Source organism: Pimephales promelas, chromosome 10, assembly GCF_988280905.1.
Source record: "Pimephales promelas chromosome 10, fPimPro1.hap1.1, whole genome shotgun sequence".
Classification (NCBI taxonomy): domain Eukaryota; kingdom Metazoa; phylum Chordata; class Actinopteri; order Cypriniformes; family Leuciscidae; genus Pimephales; species Pimephales promelas.
The window spans coordinates 18,060,300-18,076,735 of NC_142778.1; positions in this window are offsets into that span (position 1 = coordinate 18,060,300).

Genomic DNA, 16,436 nt, shown 5'->3' on the forward strand with positions numbered 1-16,436 from the left:
GGAATGAATCATTTCAGACTCTTTGAGAAGTGAAATTAAATGTGTATTATGAGAAAAGGAAAGTGCTTTTTTGACCTCGGATTCACATAAACTTGTTGTAGGAGACCCCCAAAACAACGTCAGGAACCTTTAAAATAGCAAAATAAGGGCACTTTAAAGCAAGATACATTTACTTGAGACGTACAGGTATAATGATTTAAGATATTACCAGTCAGTAAGTCTTGCTTTTTTGGGGGAAAAAAGCCTCAAAATTAAGTGAATTTTTGTTTAAAACAAGAAAAAATATCTGTCTGTGAGAAAAAAACACACAATATTACAGCATTCAAAAGATGTTCTGCAATGTCCCACTTGAAATCCAGTGCTTTAAAAATTATATTTATTCTTTATCGTACTGGAAAATACTTTCTCACCAAAATGAATTAGAGAATGAAAGATGGCAAAAGGCCATAAAGTGTGTGTGGAGAACATGATTAGTATTCCACGGCGAGGTTTCATCCTGCCGAATGTCAGCAGCACCTGGTCACGCCTCAGAGAGCAGGGCCATAGCATGATGGGATTGATACGGGCCTCCCTGGAGGTAGAGGAACAGTGTCAGAGAGGAGTGTGCCTAACAAGAATCTGCTCTGCTCCTTTCCCTCTGCCAGCGATATGCCCTCCTGGGCTTTTTCCGCACTGAAAGCAGCTCCCAGAGCGGAGACTGCCAGGAATGGCAGCACGCCAACATCTCGGACTCAAAAATCCAAACCTGGGCTTTCCCACAGGGAGAAGACAATGTTTTAATGCGCAGGAAACATCCTTTTACCAGTCAAAAACTTCTGACAGTCTGAGCTGTTTTACCATGACAGACTCCTGAATTTATCTGTGCTGTTCCTTGAAAATCTCGTTTTGGAAGAAAAGCACTCCTAAATGTCTCATGTTAACTGGTTTAAATCTGCCTTAAGTTTTTAGTCGGTTTCAACACTACTTGCATTTGCAGCATGTGAAAGCTGCAGCAGCGTATTGGCGTTTCTGCTTCAAAACCATGATGCTATTCAGTATTCACTTCATGTAATGGGCATAAAATATTTTTAAGGAGCAGGAAGATGTGAACAAACAAGATGAAACTTAATTTACACAATTATCAAAAGTGGAATGAAATACTCAAAAGAAAAGTAATACATTCAACAAAATTATTCATCCAAACGAACTTCTTAATGCTGAGTGATAAATATAAGGAACACTTACATTTTATTTGTTAACATGAACTAATAATGAATGCGTAATAGGGGATTATCACGCTGATACGTAGGACTTCCGGATTCAGTGATCTTTGTGCACTGCCACTTCCGTTGAATTACGATCTCGCTGGCGAACTGATGACGGACTACACTAAGTTTATTTATAAGGCATCCCTGGTAAATTAGTCTGATTCACTAAAGTGCCGGCTGCAAACAAACTTGTTACCTTATTTTATTTTAAAGTTTTAATCCAGTTCTTCCTTATACTCAATTCAGTCGGGAATCCATGAAAACTTACATAGGGTTGGCGTTGTTGGTTAGATTTACAAAGTGGAACAGAGCAGTGACATATATAGCCTTCGTCTCAGCCATTGTTGAACTGCGTCGGAAGTGGACATGCACAAAGTTGACAAATCCCGCCCATGAAACCCGGAAGCGTGATAATCCCCTATGGTGGCTATTTCAGAGGGACGAGAGTGGGATCCAGATGCAGCAAACATTTATTCAAACAAGCATAATAAAAGTAAATCCAGGCAAAACTGATAAATGCAGACACGGGCAAGGAGGGCAAAAAAAACTGACAACAAGCACACACTTAATATCCATAGAAGGACACAAGAAAAAGAACATTAGAAACACTTGGGTATTTGTAAACTCAAGGGAAGATTGGCTAACAAGACACACCTGGGAACAATCTAATCAACAAGAAAAACTACAAGGGACTACAAAACATGGCACAGGACAGGAAATAACAAAAGCCCACACAAGACAAGGGGAACACAAGACAGGAATCATGACAGATTGACACAGCATTTATTAATCTTAATATTTATTTTAACTGTCTATCTGTTAAAATTAGATAATTAAATGTGAATGAACATGAAACAAAATGAACCGTTGCATTTTTAAAGAGCTATTTATTAAAATATATAATATAATGTAAATATTGTATATTAATTGAAAGTTCATGCAGCATGATCATAATGCATTAACTAATGTTAATAAATGCGACCTTATTGTAAAGTAAAGCTAGAAATATTAAAAAAACTATAGGTTGACTTTTAAAGGGATACTCCACCGTTTTTTCATATTAAACTATTTTATTCCCTTAAATAAGATGAGTTGATGCATACCTTTCTCGTGTCAGTGCGTGCACTCAATCGCTCTGGCGTGCGAGAAACTTTGATCGCTCTTAATTTAGCCCAGTTCATTCATTGGGGGCCAAGCAGAGAAGCAAGCAAACACCTTCAAGTTCCCTTTCAGTCACTCATGTTCGACGTGACGTCGACATGACAACGTTTGGGGACCACTTTAGGGAGCCCTATCAACTTCGAGTATTCTTTTCTGCTTTTTTCTGCAACTGCTTTTCTCACAGCATTGTCTGTGTGTGTCATTTCTGTGTGTGGGTCACCGTGAGGGCTTCCCCGCCGAGGCAATCTCCATGGGCCCCTCACGCCTCACAAGTGCTGTTGCCATCAGCACCCCTTATGCCGAGTTCAGACTGCATGATTTTAGCCACGATTTTGGCTCGCCGACAGGTTTTGAGAAATCGCCGACAAATGCCCGAAATCACAGGCAAATCGGCGCTCGTTCACGCGAGTGACAATCACGCAGTGTGAATGAACAAAGACGCGAACTGAGAGAATCACCGACGAGTCGCCGACGCCCGTGAGATATTTGGCATGCTAAATATCTGGACCTGTCGGCGATTCAAAATCCTGCTGTGTGAAAAGTGTTTTGACTGAAAACTACATCGGCGATCACCGGCAGCCAGTGAGAGAGCAAGATACAGAGCAGCAGGGAGTTCGGGGAGGAGTTATAGATCACATATCAACATGATATGGCATTGTTTCAACAAAAAAAGCTTCTTCTCGGTCTATTTGGACACAATAAATGGAAGAAAAATTAGTAGAAATTTGGCAGGAGCACTCGTGTCTGTTTCACCAGCTGTACCACAACCGGGTCGAAAAAAAAAGTCTCACGTGAGAACTCCGGTCTTGCACGTGTGGTGTCGCGCGTTGTTTCCTTGTCATATCTCACGCGTGTTTGTTGTGAAATGTAGTTTGCGTGCAGCGTGCTAGACAGAGTCTGTCGGCGATTTTTCTAAAGTCATGCAGTATGAAACCTTCTGTCGCCGATCCATCGTCCAGTGTGAACACAGCAGTGACTGAATGCTGGCCAAGATAGTCATGCAGTGTGAAAAGAGCAGCGACCTGACTACTTTGAAAATCGTGCAGTCTGAAAGAGCCATTAGTGGTCCTTCTCCGGAGGGGGGCGTGATTTTGCGAAGTCTGTAGCGGGAGAGAAAGGACGGAGCCGTGCGGTGAGTAAGTAGGTCAAGTGCAGATGATGAACACCTGTGTCTGATTGCAGTAATTGGCGTGGAGAGACCGCATATAACCGGCGGGAATAGAGAGCGAGAGAGAGAGTTGGACTGGGACTTCGCACTGCAACCGAGACTGAGAAGCAAGTGTTGGATTGCGTATTTTGTCGAATGCGCTACTCTGCGCCTCGTTTCTTTTTGTTTTTCTGAATAAACGCGAGTCCTAGTCACGCCGACCCTGTCTTCTTCCTTCCACACACACTGAACCTCTTCACACTGACCTTATCTGATTGGCTACTGTACAATATTTTCATTGTAGCCTAATAGAAAATGCATTTTGGCACATAATTTGGTTCAACCACCTGCCACCCGCCTGAATTTAATTTAAAATAATTTTTAAATCACGTAATCCACCCAATCCGCGGTTTATCCACAGATTCTGCGGCTGTAACCGCCAACCGTGCATCTCTACCCGGTACCTTTCTTTCCGGAGGCGCCGTATAGTCCCCTTGCCACCCTCGACGGTGGAGCAGCTAAGGGGTATGTGGCGATCCCCCCAGTGGAACGGGCTGTCGCGATGCAGTTGTGCCCGGTGTCCGCTTCCTCCTGGTGGGGTGACCCATACCTCCCATCCAAGGCCTGTAAGTTCTCTAGCGGTGAGGGCTTACAAGGCCTGTGGACAGGCTGCTTCCAACCCTTATGCCATGGCGCTCCTGCAGGTCCACCAGGCCCAGGCGCTCATGGACATGAACGAGGCTGGTCCCGACCCAGAGCTCCTCCGGGAGCTCCGTGTGTCAACAGTTCTCGGCCGCCCAGAAGCAGACGGAGGCCATTCGACACATCCTGTCCCGGCACTTGGATCAGCGTTCGTAGATCGACTGGTAGAGACTATTTTTCAAAGATGGCTTCTTCCTGTATTCGTGAAGTTGATTGTGTGTATAAAATATCTTCTTATTAAACTGTTTGGACATTGACAAAGTTCTCAATGCTTCGGTTTGAATGTAGGGACCCTTATTATGCTAATGTGTTACTGTGGGGCTATTTTGAGCCTTGTTAGTGGTAATAACAAGCGATTTTTATTTGTCATTACTCTATGCCCTATATACTAACATTATACTAGCGTTATAGGCTAAACTGTTTTTAGAGATAAAACTATTTACATCCGGCAATCATGAAAACAAATCTCAGATAACGGTTGACTAGGTAACAATGTGTAATTAGACCAAAGGTTCATTTTGCGCCGGAGTTCTCCTTTAAATGAACTGGGCTAAGTTAAATGCAATCAAAGTTTCTCGTGTGCCAGAGCAATTGAGTGCATGCATTGAGATGAGAGAGGTATGTATCAAGTCGTCTTAGTTAAGGGAATAACATAGTTTATTATGAAAAAAATGGTGGAGTATCCCTTTAAATAATCCATAATAATCACACACGTCTTTGGGACGAGGCCTGCGATGCCAAACAATATAGTAACATGACTCTGTGGTGCTTTGAAGTGAGATCAGCAAGAGAAACACAGACAATCATTGCTATTCCAATCACGGAGTTGAAGTTTACTGAGTCTCACGATATCAAAGCACCAGAGATTTACATTGTTCTTCAGTGAAGGTCTTTCAGTGAAAGCACCTTCTTTTAAAAACTAAACAACAACTAGATTTCCTGCACAAAACTGAAACACACACAAAAAAATTTTTTTGCAAACAAAACTTAAAATTGAATATAAAATATAAATACTTAGTATAAAAATTCATTGCTAAAAATTAAAATTTCCATTGAAAATGGTTGGTACATCAAGTAAAATGTTGTTGAGCTCAGATTAGTGACCATCTATGACATCGACATGAAACACTAAGCACTGACGTGCATGTCATGTATTTAATTTATAATAAGATTTAAAAAAAAAATACAGATCTCTTGGGAATCATGTGGTAGATTAAAGAAAGACACGCTGCTATTAACAATGGCATCAATAAACAACTTGCATCTCTCTTGGGTAAACTTAAAGACTTCAAAAGGTTATCCAAATATACATCATTAATATCGTGTCAATCACTGAGGCCGACAGTCTATGATTTTCATAAAAATAGGGGGTTGAAGATCTTGTATAATATATACAGTGATGCAGCTCTCTCTACAATCCACTTCCTCCATCAACATCATCCTTCATCTTTCTCTTCCTTTCTGTTTAATAGTGTTCATTTGATGATGACCCATTAGTGTGTTTGTGTGTTATATGTTTGACAGTGGAAACCTAGGATGAATATGGTGGAAGAAGAGGCCTAAAACACAGGGATGCAGTATAAGAAAAGAAAATTGGTCATGTGACTCATAAGAAACAATAATATTCATGCACATGCCGTTGTAACGGAGGCCAGCTAGTAGTTGCTGTGCGAGTAAACCTCACTTCCCGATCTCAATAGGCGCTCTAGCGACAGACGCTAGAGGCTGCAGTCTTTAGCCTCCTTGTTAGCGCGCCTGACTCTCCTGCCGGAGACTCGGGTTCGAGGCCCGCTCGAAGCGGGTCGAGTTGGACCCTGGTGTGAGAGGTTACATTGGTGCCGTGACCCGGATGAGAGTGAGGTTTAGGGGGGTGAGTGTAACGGAGGCCAGCTAGTAGTTGCTGTGCGAGTAAACCTCACTTCCCAATCTCAATAGGCGCTCTAGTGACAGATGCTAGAGGCTGCAGTCTTTAGCCTCCTTGTTAGCGCGCCTGACTCTCATGCCGGAGACCCGGGTTCGAGGCCTGCTCGGAGCGGGTTGAGTGGGACCCGGGTGTGAGGGGTTAAGGCCATTGCACACCGAGTCCGAAATTCGCATCCGAAATTTTCGCACGTTAAAAAAAAAATTCGACCTCACGTTATGTCAGTCACGCTTGCACACCGCCTCCGGAACTTTCGTCAGTCATAAAATTAATCGGATCGGGTTCGATTTTCTGCGTTTTTCGCATCCAGAGCCAGCATTTTGAGAGGTCTTTTGACAATTCAGGGCCGGGGGGAGCTCGTCCTCAAATCATTGCACATATGCGCCGTGCTTTCAGTTTCGGCTTTCAATTCGATCAAGTTATGTTCTCTTCTCTATATTGGATTATGAAATTAATAAACCTCCCCTTTCAATCGGATTGAAATTTAGGATCCAATAAGGTGTGATTGAGCAGCCTATTCGATAACTAATGTATTATTTGGGCACAACACACAATAACAGCTGTTCTGTCTGCCCAGCACTTCCAACGGGCCGCGCGCGGGTGTGTGTTTGTCCGTGTGTGTGTGTCCATACCTGGTCCATTTCAGACACACTGCCAGTCTCCGTTCAGAATCGATTGGTTCACGGAAATTGGTGGTCTTGTTTTTAATATGTGGCTCCAGAATCGCTAGCAAAGCATCGAACTGTCCCACTGACATTCTGAGGTAAATTTTGAATCGCTCAGGATAAATTCGCAACTCCTTGATAAGGAACTCTCCTTCCTCTCGGCGCAATTTCAGGATTGGATGGACGTAATATTTTCTCTTTCTTCCCTTTTCAATAAGAGAGAGGGCAAAAATCATCCTCACTGCTTGACGAATCCATTTGGTATTTTTGCGTTTTTTCCCGCAAAGGTTTAAGAAATACGCAACGGACTCGGTGTGCAAGGTTTCTATGCGTGACGAATTTTTAAGCTGACGAACACGAAAATACGCATACGAATATTTCGTGCTCGGTGTGCAATGGCCTTTACACCGTGAATATCAACTTCAATGCCAAACCTTGATTTATCATTTAGTATGACTTGTGAATAAGGCACACAAGGCAATTTCTTTTTTCACCAAATCTTTTTTATGGTGTTTTTTGGAGCTTGATTGCACATGGTTACTGTATCACTCTCAGAAAAAAAGTTCTACATAAATCCATAGGATTCTTGACTTTTAAAGAACCTTAATGCCAAAAAGGTTCTATATAAGGAGAAATGTATTAACGATTGCATAATACTTACAGTAAATGAATAATGGGTTACATCTAATTAAAAATGGGTTTTCTAATTAAAAAGTATGTTTATGTTTATGGATGACCAAACCTGCAGAAATTAAAAATAAACATAAATATACATTCGGAAAAAATCCATGTTGAAATTATTAAATATAAAAATAAATGAAAAAATAAACATAAATAAAAGCTAAAATGAATACAAATGATAAATAATAAGGGAAAATAAGGTAAAGTACAAAAATAAATTCAGGATCACATTTTATACAGGATCACTAAATCCATAAAATGATCCCAGGTTGGGAACACCTAAAAGGTTTTTGTATATGAAGCGCCTGAAAGGAACCCTTTAAGGTTCTATATAAAAGTCTGCTAATCGCCTAATGCAACAGCATAAAGGAGTGTATATGATGACTATTTTCATTTCTTGGTAAAAAAAAAAAAATAAAAATGTTACTGTAAACCACATCAACTATTCCAAACCTGTTTTATCAGTTCCCCAAAATGATCAAGTTGGAAGAATTAATCTTTCAGCCAAAGACAGATGGCTAGAAATCCAAAGCCCCAGAACATGTCTAAATGAAAAGCATGCCATATCCTCAGCTCGAGTGAGTCTTAAAGATAAAAGCTTCAGATGGCTCAGGCTGAACGAACACGCTGCAACCAAGGCCTTGGACCCTTCAGACCAGATCATGTTCCACTGGGGGTTTTATGCTGTGTTTTTATTGGAACTATGAATATGATTTTGTTATGGTCCAAGAACACATCACAACTTTAATTGCTTTAGATTCTGGGGGCTTCTTTAGGTTTTGCTGGACAGAGGGCCGAGGATGGAGTTTATTATCTGCTTTAAATGGCTGGAAGACTTTATTGTCTAGAAACACAGCATGCAGATCCAAACTGCCTCAAAGGATATAAAGCTGCACTGCATGCAGATATTTTAATTGAGGTTTTGGTCAATTAGTAAAAAAACATATATAACATTGGGTCATCTGGACTTCACTTCAAACCATTTGCTCATTTTTTATCATCATCTTGCATCTCGTGAGAAATTACAGAAGACAACTGTGATAAGTATTTACTAGCTTTAAAGCATGTGCACCCGTATATCACTCACAGGTACTGTATTACGACTCAAACAGCATCATTTTTACAGTACAAACAAACTCATGCACTCAATTACACTCATAAGATTCAAACTCAATACTCATCCATACAATATGCATAGGCCTAAGAATTTGTGAGGCCTGCTGATTGATATTGTTATCAGATTACGACTCAAACAGCATCATTCTTACATTACATTGCAAGCGCAAGAATTCACATGCAATGTTCTAACCTACAGCGACCAGAAAGGAAACGTCTCGGTTAAGGCGGGCATACACTGTGCGATGTCTGTGCGATTTCAGCAAGGTACCTACTCACACTGAACGAGTAAATCGCATGCGATGCAAAGCCAAAGTTCAGGATTTATGTGCTCACACTGTACGGTCCGATCGTCGAGCTGCGACTTCACTGCTCACACTATACGTGTAATATCTGCGATAACCCCCTGGATTGCGCCTATTTACGTGTATGTACCCAGGGATATTGTCAAAACAAGCATCTGCTAGTATCAAAATGATTTAGCATTTTCAATGTATACATTTAATTATTATTGGTATTATTGTATTATCATTATTAGGGGAGGCCTATAGGCTAATTTTACTATTAAATTGATCCGCTATTATAATTAATTTGCCACGCAATATTTTCACAGCACAACGTGCTGTGAGGATAATAAAATATTACATAATCTTACTCCTCATTAAAAATGGTCTAAAACATTTAGGTCGATTACAATGAATTATAGGCATATAAAATAACTATTAACAGTCTATAATATGTCCGAACATTGACATAATTAATCATCAATGAAAATTAAAAACAGGTTTATTTCAAAAACATTGTTTGACAAACTAATAAAAGAGGCGTTACATCGCAGGTGGCTTGGAAGACAGTGGGAAATATTATCCATTTTGCAGCACGAACGGAGGTAAGCAACAGTAATTTGTAGCTAGTTTGAACTACAGAACTTAAAGATCTCCCTCTTTTCGTTTTTATTTTAATTTTATTTTTGCTGCAGATGAAATGGTTAAACTTCTGTTTTCGCGCAGGTGCAGTGAGGGAAAAAACACTGAGTTTAGGGCAATCGGTTCGTAGCTTTGCTTCTGTCACAGCCCTTCGTCTGCACCATCCTGTCTGCGTCTCCAGCACTACACTTCCCATGATCCTCTTGTCTGCACACCTGAACTCACTCCCTCATCAGCCTCCCGTTCAGCGTCCTGTTCATCTGTTTCACCTGTCTTCACCTCATTATGTTTGATTCTTCTGTGTATTTAGTTCCCTCTGTTTTAGTCAGTCTTTGTCGGTCGATGTTGAATGTTACCCTGCGTGTTCCTGAAACCTGTCTTCCGTCTTGTATTTGGAATAAATATTATTGTTATTTGAATCCTGACTCCTCGTCCTCTTCAGCCTGCACCCACGCCCGTGACAGATCGACCGACCATCAAAAAAGGGAAAAAATATGGACCCTTTCGTAGGGGTCCAATTGCTCTGTTTAGAGCAAACGGACCGGTCTCTGGAGGATCACCTCATGGACTTCCTCTCCCTTGTTCCAGCCACAACCTTCCCGGACGACAGCCTCTGCAGCTTCCTATATGCTGGCCTAAACACCGCCACCAGAGAGCAGTTGTCCGGGAACGGTCCCCAGGGGAGCCTTGCGGCGTATGTTGAGTGGGTGCTGGTGTCCTGCGGATCACCTTTCACCATCGATGACGGCACCAGCCCCACTCCAACGCCCGATCTCTCTTCTTCGCTGGTCCCGTCCAGCCCCGTCCAGCCTGCGCCAGAGACCGTCCAGCCTGCGTCAGAGACCGTCCAGCCAGAGCCCGAGACCGTCCAGCCAGAGCCCGAGACCGTCCAGCCAGAGCCCGAGACCGTCCAGCCTGAGCCCGAGACCGTCCAGCCTGAGCCCGAGACCGTCCAGCCTGAGCCCGAGACCGTCCAGCCTGAGCCCGAGACCGTCCAGCCTGAGCCCGAGACCGTCCAGCCTGAGCCCGAGACCGTCCAGCCAGAGCCCGAGACCGTCCAGCCAGAGCCCGAGACCGTCCAGCCAGAGCCCGAGACCGTCCAGCCAGAGCCCGAGACCGTCCAGCCAGAGCCCGAGACCGTGATCCCACCCAGCCTCCCTCTCCCACCTCCTCCTATCCATCATGTTTTCACCGTCTCTCCACCACTGCTTGGCAGCCCCACTGCTTCCCCGGAGTGCTTCGAGGAGGTAGAATCGTCGTGGGTCTGCCGGCCACCAACTCCATCTGGGTCAGGGGATCCCCGGTCTCCTCCTCGAACCTCCTCGACCTGGTCTCTGCCGCAGCCCTCTGGTCCATTACCTCCACCATGGCTCTTACCTCCCTCACCTCCGCCGTGGCCCTTCAGCCCACCAGCTCCTCCAGGCTTCCTCGTCCCCCCGGTTTCCCCTTGGTCCTTCATCGACCCGCCCTCACCCTGGGACTACCCTCCTCTTGCTTCGCCTCGTCGCTGCGTCCTTCTGGTTCAGTTGGGCTCTTCTCTCCCTCCGGGTCCACCTTGGTCCTCGGTCGCTCTGGCTGCGCCGCGGTCTTCAGGATCCTCGTCTCGGCCTCAGTCGCCGGAGCCGTTGGTGTCGCCATGTCCCGCCAGCCCGTCTACATCGCCCGGTCTCGCTGGCTCGATGGCCTCACCCGGGTCTCCTCGATCACCTGCTCCGCCTCCATCAGTCGGCTCCCTGGAGTCGTCAGTCCTGCCCCCTCCATGGCTCCTCCCTCCGTCATCTCCGCCGTGGCCGCCGGAAGGCTCTTCACCGCCGTGGCCGTCTGAAGGGTCTGCTCCGCCCTGGCCACGCCTTCAGCCTGCTCCGTCTCGCCCTCAGCCTGCTCCGCCCTGGTCTCACCCTCAGCCTGCTCCGTCCTGGTCTCGCCCTCAGCCTGATCCGCCCTGGTCTCGCCCTCAGCCTGCTCCGCCCTGGTCTCGCCCTCAGCCTGCTCCGCCCTGGTCTCGCCCTCAGCCTGCTCCGCCCTGGTCTCGCCCTCAGCCTGCTCCGCCCTGGTCTCGCCCTCAGCCTGCTCCGCCCGGGTCTCGCCCTCAGCCTGCTCCGCCCTGGCCACGCCCTCAGCCTGCTCTGCCCTGGCCACACCCTCAGCCTGCTCCGCCCTGGCCACGCCCCGCCCAGCCCCCAGTTCGTCCCCCCTCCTTCCTCTGTTATGCGGCGTGAGGTCACGCCTCCCGGGAGGGGGGAGTTCTGTCACAGCCCTTCGTCTGCACCATCCTGTCTGCGTCTCCAGCACTACACTTTCCATGATCCTCTTGTCTGCACACCTGAACTCACTCCCTCATCAGCCTCCCGTTCAGCGTCCTGTTCATCTGTTTCACCTGTCTTCACCTCATTATGTTTGATTCTTCTGTGTATTTAGTTCCCTCTGTTTTAGTCAGTCTTTGTCGGTCGATGTTGAATGTTACCCTGCGTGTTCCTGAAACCTGTCTTCCGTCTTGTATTTGGAATAAATATTATTGTTATTTGAATCCTGACTCCTCGTCCTCTTCAGCCTGCACCCACCCCCGTGACAGCTTCAACTGTGCGATATAGTCACGAGGAGCGGCCAAAATTTCTGACATGCCAGAAATTCATCCGACCATCCGATTGTCGATCGTGAGAGGCTAATCGCCTCTCGTTTCTCCCTGTACACTGCACGAACATTGCACGACAAACGACGCACGACAAAGCTGAAAATCGGTCCGACAGGAAAAAGAGTCGCACGAGTCAGAATTCGGCTCAAAATCGGATGAAAATCGCACAGTGTATGCCTGCCTTTACTAGTGTAGTCCTTGTTCCCAGATGGAGGTTTGCGCAGTTTTGTAAAAAAAAATATCCATAGTTATAACTTTATAAGCCATAATCGCAGGCTTCCAGTAACGGTTGTACACAAGTTGAGTTCTGGCTGTAGTATAAGTGTCAGAGGTAGTAGATTAAGTAGATTAAGTGAAGGCTTATGCTACTGCGAATCTGCATCACGTTATTAACACCTTAGCTGTCTATTTAACACAATAGCATCTGACTGGCAACAATAGCAACTGACTGGCTACTAATGTTATACTCAAACAGCGTTGGCATTAGTTTACGTTGTTGATCAAATCGAAAATAATGTCATAAAGCATATATACAAGAAAAATACGTTTAAAACATTAGTACTTATACAAAATTCAGGTCCATAATGTTTGTACGCGTTTGTCGTAGACACAAAATAGCATAACCAGTAGCCTAGTGGCTATAAAGCCATCGCTGGCATTTGAAAAAAACACAAGGCTACATCTGGAATTATACATGCTAATACATTTTAAATGATTAAGTCTTAGCCTACTTACAGGTTGTGGCCCAACAACTGCTGCCTCTGGTTTTAAAGTTGGAACCGCTTCATGTTTTAGTAACAGTTTCTTGTTGAATCCGACATTGAATTTGTGGAGATTCTGGAAGCTGTCTTCTGTAAAATGCGCAGCACAGAGAGCTAAATTACGATCGTCATTTTCAGGAACATAATCAAACATAAATTGTATCCATTGTTCACGAAGTACAGCGTCCTTGGGAAGCTCGAACACAGATGACCTGACAGCTGGTGAACAAAACACACTCGACGAGCCGCAGAAATATGCGCATGCCCTTTTCTGTATTTTCCAGAGGGAGGGGTTGATACAAATGTGTGGGTTAGTGACGTCTAAAACCCGACTGTAGTCCCAATCGAGTCGTTTTTGTAGGCAATATACTTCCTGATTATTAAAAGACGATATCTCTGCTTACACTGAACTTTCAGTGCTGCAACTTTGCAGATACTGTTCATGCACCAACAGCAACATTACACACTATTTAAAATGAAAAACTTAAATCGCAATCAACCCCCCCCCCCCCTTTAAACAATGCCCAATTGGCACTAAGAGGCCTAAAGTAAGTGTGCCAAGAAAACATCCCCCACTCAATTACAGTTCCACCACCAGCCTGCACAGTGATAACAAGGCATGATGGATCCATGTTCTCATTCTGTTCACTGAAATTCTGGCTCTACCATCTGAATGTCTCAACAGAAATCGAGACTCATCAGACCAGACAACATTTTTGCAGTCATCAACTGTCCAATTTTGGTAAGCTCTTGCAAATTGTAGCCTCTTTTTCCTGTTTGTAGTGGAAATAAGTGGTACTCAGTGGGGTTTTCTGATGTTATAGCCCATCCGCCTCAAGGTCGTGTGTTGTGGCTTCACAAATGCTTTGCTGCAATACCTCGGTTGTAACAAGTGCTTATTTCAGTCAAAGTTGCTCTTCTATCAGCTTGAATTCAGCCCATTCTCCTCTGACCTCTAGGATTAACAAGGCCTCTAGCATTAACAGTCTCTGTTTCACTCCATTCTTTGTAAACCCTAGAAATGGTTGTGAGTGAAAATGAGCAGATTGTGAAATACTCAGACCGGCCTGTCTGGCACCAACAACCATGTCACACTCAAAGTTGCTTAAATCACCCTTCTTTCCCATTCTGACATTCCGTTTGGAGTTGGACCACACACCTAAATACATTGAAGCAACTGCCATGGGATTGACTGATTAGATAATTGCATTAATGAGAAATTGAACAGGTGCTCCTAATAATCATTAGGTGCATGTATATTTGTAGTAGTGGTAATCATAAACATCATATAGATAGATGCCCTATCGACCGCTACTGCCTATTGGCTCGGACAAGCCGTGGGGCCGCCATCTTAAACCGCTCATCCGCTGTACTCAGTGTAATCTGTTTGGCAGGTGATATGAGCTGTCAGCGCATTTAATTAATCATATCTCACTGAATACCAAACTAATTCATACATGTAGCTATGATAAGGTCATACATGTAGCTATGATACAGGACAAATGGAATATTTTATTCACAAAATACAAACAATAGTACGGTAATGTTAAATCTTACTTGTGAAAAGTAATTCCCGAGCCATAGTCCACCGATTTGAGCAGGAATATGCTGCACAGTGCTCTGGCATCTACTGCTGCTATGCAACACAATAGGAATACGACCGGTTCAAGATGGCGGCTGGATTTCTCAGTGCCCAGCGGCCAATAGGGCATCTAGTCTCTATATAACATCTATGGTGTTAATGACCTCTGACTAGAGATAGTGTTACTTTAATTCAAGTGTATACAGATCTATGGGGACTAAACAAAATACTTTTAGATAGAGCAAGCATGAAGGCGGCCTTCTAAACAGTATAGTAAATTACCTCTGTCTAGTGACTAAGACTGATGAGTTTGTGATCATGAGACAAGCATTAAACGGCCTGCGTGAGGCTCTCTGTCATAGATTCTTAATGAATGAGTAAAATATAAAGAGTTGAATAGAATAATCAAATGTCTATATAAAGTATCATATAAATAACCAATAACCAATTGGCATCCCAACCTAAATTCGAGGTCGCGGTAAAATGGAGTCAGTTAAAAGTAAATTGGAATTAAACTTTGGCACACACTGAAAAAACAGAATGCGCAGGAATCCTTCACTCATCGGAAACTTGTTGGGCCGATTGGGCAGGCCTTAGACTGCTGTACAGCCCAAATAAACTTTGTTGTTTCCTGTTATCATTCTAAAGCTTATTTGAAACAGTCTGTATTGTAAAAAGCGCTATCTAATACAGGTGACTTGACTTGACTTGATCTTTTTGTTTGCTTTATCTCTACTATCCAGATCTGTTAGTTGGAAAGTTGGACTGTAAAAGCATTTACATGACATTTAATTGAAATCAAAATGTCTGTGATATTAAACCAAATGTCACCAAATTCCACCAAATTCAGGTAGCTATACAAAAGAGAAAAATAGAAAGCAAAGATTTCTGATTATCATGGTGTCAAAACAAATATTTGCCACTTATACAGATTAAAACAAGCCTGACACGAATTGAAATGCATTTATAGGTAAAAAGCAAGCTTTCATAAATTCATATATTAGCAAAGAGGATGTTTGAGGTCTAACATAGTACTCGAATGCTGTGAACCAACACACATAAGGCATGGTCATACTGCCAAAGCTCTTGAGACTCAGTTCACTCTATAATGAGGCGTCAAGCTCCAGCAGCACTAATGCGAAGCCCCCAGGTAATAACTGTACACTGTTCCACATCTCTTCTCTTCTTTTGCACCTCGAGAGCCAAGCAGAGATGAAACGCTGTTCTATATAATGAATGTGTGTGTGTGTGTGTGTGTATACGAGCAGCAACTGGCCAGTTATGTGTGTTACCGCAGTTTCTCGTGGCTTGTGTTGCGGTGAGTTTCCTGCCATGGCGTCACACCAATCCGTGTAATTAATCAACACTGGATCACAGACACACAGTGCATGAAGACAGTAGAGATGGACCATCTGCCCTGGAGTATGTGTGAGTGCATGCGTGTTCCACTTACTGCAGTCTGTTAGTGTGTGTTACTCTGTTACAAAACCTGTGCTGTCGACATTAAGGTGTCTACTAAGGCAGCAAACTAATAGGAATATGTATTGTGAGAAGAGAGGTAATGATTTAGGATCTGATTCCAATTAAATGATTTAGTTTCCTCAACAATTCCATTACTCAATATTTCATTACTAGAAGATTAACTGGTCCTACCTGTGTACTTAAAAAATAAACAAAAACAACAACTTTTTGCTAACATGTTATGTACAGTGGGGGAAATAATTATTTGATCCCCTGCTGATTTTGGAAGTTCGCCTGTACCCTTTATAAGAGTACAGGGTGACTTCACCGTATTAAGGGGCTAATGGACAGGGCCATGTACCGTAAAATCTTGGACGAGAACCTCCTTCCTTCAGGCAGAACATTGAAAATGGGTCGTGGATGGGACTTCTAGC